Below are 8105 nucleotides of genomic sequence, written 5' to 3' on the forward strand. Positions count from 1 at the left end.
TTTAAATTGAGCTTCGCCTTTCTGTGGGTAGACCATAGGCTTTGCATGGACTTGTTCAAAGCATTTGAACCCTGTCTGATCCGTTGCGGTTACAATCTGTTCAATGACTTCAAATCATGAAACGTACATCCATTACAACTTTTTGAGTTGAGAGTAAGTATCAGTGCACAGCCACCAAAACATTGTGACTTGCATTATGTAAGTATCTTTAAGCACGACTACAGAGTACTAGGAGGATGCTAAGACGTGATCCTGTTAACGGGGGGGAGCTAACGTGCTAAAAATGCGAGAAAATATATTCAAGCTCAAGTTGCAGAACAAATCCAAGCCCAACATCAAGCAATGGTGATCTGCAAGTCCAGTAGCTCGCCGTCCTCGACCTGTTGTAGCGCTGCTTCTCTGTGAGCTATAGTCCTCGTCCTATTTCATTCCATGGCCTCTTCACTCCGCTTTCCCCTACGCGTCTTCCGAGGAAGTTCGACGTCCAGCAATCACCTCAACCAATGCATCTTCCGCAGCGATGACCTGAGCCTGAGACTCATCAACTTTTGGCGGTGTATCGACCACACCCGAGTGTAGTAGCTCTCCTTCCTCGCGTTGTTGTAGAGCCGCTTGTTTTGCTTCTCTTGCTTCTCTATGAGCTATCGCCTTCTTCCTCTTTCGTTCCAAGGCTTCCTCGCTCCGCATCCCTCTACGCGTCTTCTTCCTCGTTGTCCCCGACTTGTATGGATCACCGTCATAAGGAACTTCGACGAGCTTTTTAGTTCTGGGCATCGGAAGTGTTCTAGGCTTCTGGTAGTATGTGTGCAGTTAACTTTACCTACATTATGCAACATTTTGGTACTCGGTGGCCTCCGTTATTAACTTATAAATGCCGCAAAAAGGTCACGTCTCATCCTGATAACACCAGTGCATTAAGAGGGAATCGAACCCCCGGCGGGTCGATGGCAACGACCCAGGTTACCACTACCCCATTAATGCCCATAATTTTCTGTAGACTTTTGCCATCTTTCTGTGCTGGTCAGACTAGATAGTACAATAATACACTACAAGAGATCTGGCACTCGAACGCACATCAACAGCCCGCTATCCTCGTGCTTTTCTTCCTGCCTTTCTTGCCCACATTCTCCTCCCCAAGTAAAGCCATCAGCTTCCGCTTCTCCGCCTCCTGTCCAGGATCCTCATACGTCACGCGCAGACTATCCTCACTCGGACGCGCGCTCCCGTCCAGCAGGCTCATCGCGTCATAATACATGGGCTGCGGAAGTGGTACAAGTCGTGTCGAAGGTTCCCTAGTGATGGTCTCGCGTGATTCTTGCCGAGATTGCACCTACAAATAATGAATGAAAAACAAAAGAACTCTATAGACTGCCAACGAACCTTGGGGCGCGGCAGTGGGCGCGGCCGCTTGCCCTTCCGTTGTTCCGGGCGCATAACATCATCTTCTGATACCTGTCCTCTTCCCGAGCAGCGTTGTCAGGCTCTCTTGTAGCTCGCGGGCAACGTCTCTTGGATGAGGCACTCGCACTGGTGAGGGTTCGCACGTCAGCCGCGCATCAGAGCTTGGGGGGAGCTTCATTGGTGAGGGTGAAGTGGAGGAGGGTATGCGTCCGTTAGCATCCAGGGAGGGGACCGGTAGGATTGAGGTCTTCAGATGGTAATCGAGGTCTCGGCGTGCAGGGGGCAGATTGACATATTCAAGTGGGGGCGAGCTACTCTGCGGTGGCAGAGGAGGCGGAGAAGATGAGAACCGCGCCCCATCGTCGGGCTCACATTGTGGCAGAGCATCGTCGAGCGAGCCATTTGATTCGCCGAAGAACGTGGCCGGAGGGGCATGCGCGATGTCAGGGAGAGTAGGCGTTCGGAGATCTTCCAAGAGATTTGGCTTCTTTACGAAAAACGGAGGGTCGGGCTTGCCTGTGACAATAAAACAATCAAATTGACGTCAAATGTTGGACGATACTCTGGCCTACTTTTAACATTGGTAGTGTCCACCATCTGCATATCCTTCGCCTTACTCTTTGCCATTCGGTTGCCAACGTCGCCAATGAGATATTCGCTGATGTCAGGTACCTTACCCTCCGTCGCCATATCCTCCAACCATGCCATGCCCACGACGGGGATGTTCCACTCTTTTGCCTTGTCATACTTGGCACCACAACCACTCGGACAAAGTAGGTGCGTCGAACGCCGGGAGAATATCTGAGCAAGTGTTATGCCCAATGCCCGCAGCAAACGCTTCGTCCAGCATAACTCAGACTGATCAAGTCCGGAAAGGCTGAGAATAATTTGTTCGGTGTCTGTGATCATGTCAGCGCGTATAAAAATGAGCGAAGGCAGCCATACACGTACCAGATATTGGACAGGGGAGGCTAAGAGGCCTGAATGATATATTTTCTTGCGGCCCACATATTCGCTCTTGGAAGACCGAGTGTTCGAGCCAACATTCTGTGCGATATTTGACGCGCAATGTCTCATCAGGTTCGTTCTGGTAGAGTTTGCTCCCACTAAACTAATCCGCTGCATAGATGCCCTGTGCTTACGAGAATTCAAAGCTCACCTAATGAGTCGTACCACAATGAAATCGACATCATCAGTATCTTCGTCCATGACCACGCCTCCCCCACGGTCGATAGCATTGCGTACATTCACGCACTTCGCTTCCCCAAGTAGACGGAAGCGATAACCGCAAAGAGTGTCGCCGTCGAAGAATCCTCCACCTCAGGTCGGCGAGGTGCTTCGCTCCCCTCTGCGTCCTCAGGCCCCAGAGCTGCAATGGTGGTTGTCCGCCTGAATGGCTGGCGCATCATCGGCTCCTTCGCGGGCGGCGCAAATGACTTGGCGCGTTTGAATGACGAGATCACGGATTTCCCCTGAGGTTCTATCTCCTTATCTGCAGCTCTCGTTTGCACATCGGGCATGAGACGTGCTGGTAATCGCGTTGGCGACATCGGCGGGCCTGCCATTGACTGTGACTTTGAAGGACTACGCACGAGCTTGTTCGCAACCGCATCGAGCTCGAAACCCCGGGGACGTAAGAGACTCCCCCAAAGCTGAAGCGTAACTGCACGGACGGGAGTACGTGCAAGGGATGCAGGTTCCTCCTCGTCCAAAAGATCATGTTCGTAACTGGGTTTCGGTGGAACAGGGGTCCTAGGTAGATGTCCGTCGACAGGAATCGCATTCGAAGGGTGTGTGCCTGGGGCAGAGTCGTGGACTGGCATAGAGGTGGTGAGCTCTTGTGCGTAAATGAGCTGTCTAGTTTACGGAGTAGATGTTTACTTACCTTCATTCATAGTCTTCCTCTCTGGCCTCGGTCGCGTGACGACGTAACGTTTTTCTTCGAAGCGTCCTCCAAATTCCAAGCAATCCCAGAACCACTCCTCCCAGACGACGTGGATCTTGGCCTCGCCCCGTTTGTTGAATTTATCAGCGTAGCGCATCTTCTCGGTCTCGTTGTCGCCCGCACAGAGTAGATGTGTCACCTTGACAGGGCGTTCAATGGCTTTGACATATGTCCCACCGTGTCTAGTGAGGCGCGGTTTATGTTTGCGCGTTGCTCGAGGTCGTCGATACCTGATAGTGAGAGTGTGACACCGGAGAAGATGGGGAAGGCGGTGTGCAGAAACAGTCTGCGAACGTTAGGAGTGCGTTGTCGGCGATTATGTTGTGCTCACCTCTGCTAGGTCTACATCGTCTCCACGCAACCAAACCTGGTGTGCATCTGTGATCCACTCGGGACGCATGATAGGTATTTGCGTTCTAACGCGCACTGCCCGTATGAATAGGATTAAACAAAGACAAGAGGCGTCTGAGAAGAATCTCACCGCGTACTTGGCTCCACCGTGGCCGTTTGCTAGTAAGTGGGTCACTCTGTCCGTAAAATCACTCGTAGAAGTTGCGCCGAGTTCAAATGCTTGTTTAAACAAGGTAGGCTTCCCACACACGGTTAACTTCACCGATGTCTGTAACAATCGAAGCCAGAGCCAACACACCTTGTCCATTGTACCCGTCGCGCAAAGCATAACACCCCTGAACGGTCTAGGACACAAGTCAACCATACTCGCGTTCGGAGGGACAAGTTCAGAGTCTGAGCTGTGGTCGTATGGCACGTCCATCGGTGGGCATGATGGGATCGTGGCTGAGCGGGTCTAAGTTTGACATTGGGAACCTGGATAACCGGTCTGTGTGTGTAGTCAATGACCAAGTCTGTGCGCACCCTGTGTGATTTGTTCGACCGACGCATCTCTCCGAATAGTTTCTTCGTAAGTAATGTATTCAAAACATGAACTCAGCGTACATGGATGATCACGTGAGTAGTTTAGGGTAGGTCAGCTCGCGTCGCCTACCATACAGGCCCATCGACGTCGTGTTCTTTAAAGTTTACCATGTGCCCTCTTATTTCTGTCTTGAGCTAGGAGCAGCGTCATACATTGAGTTCATCAGTCAGTCAATTAGCTTCACAAATTGGTGCAGGGTCGATGCATGTACGTACGTTGTAGCATCGCTTTCGAGTCGCACAACCCTTATCATTTTTTGCATAGCGTGATGTCATGTAGTTATTATGGCCCGATGACTGAATTTGATGCATCAAGCTTGCATGGCTAGGATAGGGTTCCTCGACATCACGAATCACTTTTGACCTTTGTCGGTGTTTAATCATTCCGTGCGAGTGATACTAGCTCCCCAACCAAAATCTACTTTAGTTCGGTACCACGTTACTAACAATCTTACTTCATTGCGAGTCAATCAAGGGCGATAACGCACAGTCATGCTGGCGTTCGTCATTCAGGCACCAGGCAGTAGTATAATTATGAAGACAGTCATGGTTATATGTCCATCAAGTTCCCCGCTCAAACTAATACACCCTCCCTCGAAAATGACGCTAGTCTCAAATGATCCCAGTTGGTGGCCGATAATCAATTCGTTTCGTCTATCCAACTTTTACATGTTCGTGGAGAGTTAGTCTTGTTGATGGTGTCTCATTCTAACATGGACGACGGTTTCGCAGTTGCCTCATCTACCGCGCTGATATATGATTGGGGCGAGTGAAATATTATTGCAGAACCATTGATATCCTTATGATATTTCCAGTACTAACATTCGGTCAAGAGGTTGGTTGATGCCATTACTTCGGGAGTAGCCATCTCGCTAAGAATGGTTCGATAGGTGGAACTGATCTGGGTGAGTAGACACCCGTATCAGAAGACAACACGACGGTACAATTATGTTGGCACAGGGACGACGCTGGTCTGTGATGGCTGTTCTATATCTCGGTGTAAGTGGCTTATGTTAACAGCGCAGCTGGCAAATTGTGCTGACTCTGATCTGTTCTAGGTACGCTACGTTGGAATACCATATTATATGTATGTTTGCAGGGTTGGTATGATGATGCTGTGCTAATCAGCTGTCTCACGCAATTAGCATCAATATTATGATGTGTGCGTCTCCTTTATGCCATGTATTCGTGTCTTCTGATCGGTAGCACACAGCATCTTCGGTGACGGATGCAGTGAGTATCCTACCCTGGTACTTACAATCCCTCTCCTATTAACGGTCCTCCTGTGTAGGAGTGAGTGCGATGCTTGACTAGCTTCTTGTTTCGATACAATGACCACAATAGGTGTGAGTTTCTTTGGAAACTTTGATCCCCCGAGGCCGAGGATGATTGTTAATTGGGTGTTCCAGGTATTATTTTGTATTCCACACTGAACTGGATCAATGTGATCGTAGCCGCAATGCTGGGCGGTAAGTGACCCTGCTGCATTACCTCAGTACCATTGACTGAAACATCGTATAAGTCATCATGCTCACTCGGTTACATGCCATGTATCAGAGATCCAGAAAGATGCTCATCTTTCTCACTATAATCTTTCTGGTTGTCAACATTACCTGCGGAGTGATTGCCGCAGTGATACTCAAGTATATGTCAGGGGGTAAGCTTTAGTTACATATCAAAGAATCAGGCTCGTTTGACGAATATCAGAGGAGTTCATCCTCTCCGGCACACATGCATGCATTTATATCTATAAAGCAGGCGACCTACTCCTGATCCTCATGACTTGGATACTCACCGCTATATGGGAGGTCCTCACACTGTGTCTTTCAATCTGGATTGCTGCAAAACACTTCCGTGAATTGCGACGACATTCACCGCGGGGGATTATTGGGGACTGTTTCACGGTGTTGCTAGAATCTCATGCGGTTTACTTTGCAAGGTGAATTCGTAATTTGAATGAGGTTGTCTTTTTCCGCTGAAGGGCTGCACCTATTTAGCTTTGCCGCTGTTTGTTGCTCAGCCCTCAGTCACGGTATTCAGCGCTCTCCAAAGGTCTCGGTGCGCCGATCTGTCACCAACATCTATATGTGACCACTGTTCATCATTTTTATAGGACCCAGATTCTGTGGAGTTCAGATTTCTACCGCTATTTTTGAAATTTTCTCGTACATACAGATGTTTGTACTGGGACCACGCCTCATCCTTAGCGTGCGAGTATATCACGCGAACTCGTGGCCAACTCTGATACAGCAACTGGCATGACTCCAATTGCATTTCAGGAGCATGACAGTAGCGTGTAGCACTGCTTTTGGGTAATCTGCAGGTATCAGGAAAATTTATTTGAATTTTCATCGTTGCAGTGGGGAGCACAGTGCGAGGAGTAGTCAACGGGAGCACAGCGCAGGGTTAGGACGAGGCAGGTGTGATAGCGCAGAGTAGACACGAGGCAAGAATCAGGGGTCTTAGAGCACACATTCGCTAGCGCAGGCAGAGGCGAGCAACGGGAGTTAGCAGCCGGGTAGCACCGTAGCTTAGTCAGCCACTCAGTGTCTTTCGGGCTTTGTAGTGCTCTTCACCACTTTGCCTTGCTCGCGACACGCAAGTCCACAGTCGCGGATACACAGTTCTACCATCATCGCATTCCCTTCTTCTTTTGAGTCTCTGAGCGCTAGGTTGGCGTGTCCATCATGGTATTCAAATAGTTTGTTTCGGTTTTGAAGGGAATTTACTCTGAACATACCAAGTTCTTTTTGTATTACTACCTAAGTAGCAGCCTACTCACCCTTGCACCTAGTGACACCCTGAGATAATCTCGAACGTCTCGTTGTTGAAATTCAAGTTCGAGTTTGATTAGGGAAAGAGCGTACAATTGTCGTATCCCCCCAGTCTGTTGTTCGTTATCTCCGACCGTGCACATGTACAATCATCATTTATTCAATTTCGTTTCAGCTCCTTGCCAACTTGCAGCACACCTTGTTTGCGATACGGCAGTATGAGAAATGTCTTTGTACAATCGAGGGAGGCGTGCTGGTATATAATTATGTGCTGTGGGCGAGCTTGGATACGCCATCGTGATTGTGACATACTTATCAGTCATCAGAACAATGGCACAACCCCATGAAGAACCGGCTAGGTCAGTGCTTTTGTTCTATGGATACTATGACTGCAAACTGGCTCTTGTATTCGTGATGTGTTCGTCAACGAGATGCACATCCAGAAAATTCAGACACGGCCATAGCAGATATTTAAAGTCTAGCCAACATCTCGAAGCAGCTAGCAATTTCAACGAGTCCCTTTTATAACCCTAATTTCTACCACACCACCAGCTTCTCCATGCGTAACTTGATCGCCGCCTGGTACAAGAGTACTGAGGATCTGCTCGACTACTGCGAACCTCTGCTTGTATATGGAGATGCTAAAGATAGCGCACAGCTAGCATTGTGCGTTCTCTTCCATTCACCATCTCCACTTTCGCTGCAACAACTGATTCGAAATACCATTAGTCTCAGGGGCATGAACAGCGCAGTTCATTTTCTTGAAGGACGTGTTGTTCACGACGACCAGAACAGTGTAGCCTTAGCAGAAGCATGCAACCATCAAGTAGGAAAGTTGCACTACACACTATTAGACGTGAGTCGACCGATTGTGTGGAGCGTAGGTGATAGCTTACTGTTTGCTTAGAAAGAACAAGAAGCCAAAGGTTTGAATGACCAAAGCTGGAAAAAAATACTAGCGGTCATGGAATGTAAGTGGATTTTTGATGTGATGATGGGCTACGACTGAATTACTCTGGTTTTCCAGTCCAAGAGCAAAGGAAGCTGAAGAA

The 8105-nt window shown here is 48.9% G+C and overlaps 1 non-coding gene across 1 annotated transcript; it reads right to left on the reverse strand.

The window, feature by feature from the left end:
• Window positions 1-910: 910 nt before the first annotated feature.
• On the reverse strand, window positions 911-981 carry BJ212DRAFT_t134. The gene has a single exon. It is a non-coding gene; the product is annotated as a tRNA-Gly (tRNA).
• Between the last annotated feature and the right edge of the window lie 7124 nt (window positions 982-8105).

Source organism: Suillus subaureus, assembly GCF_016647635.1.
Source record: "Suillus subaureus strain MN1 chromosome Unknown BJ212scaffold_94, whole genome shotgun sequence".
Taxonomy (NCBI): Eukaryota; Fungi; Basidiomycota; class Agaricomycetes; order Boletales; family Suillaceae; genus Suillus; species Suillus subaureus.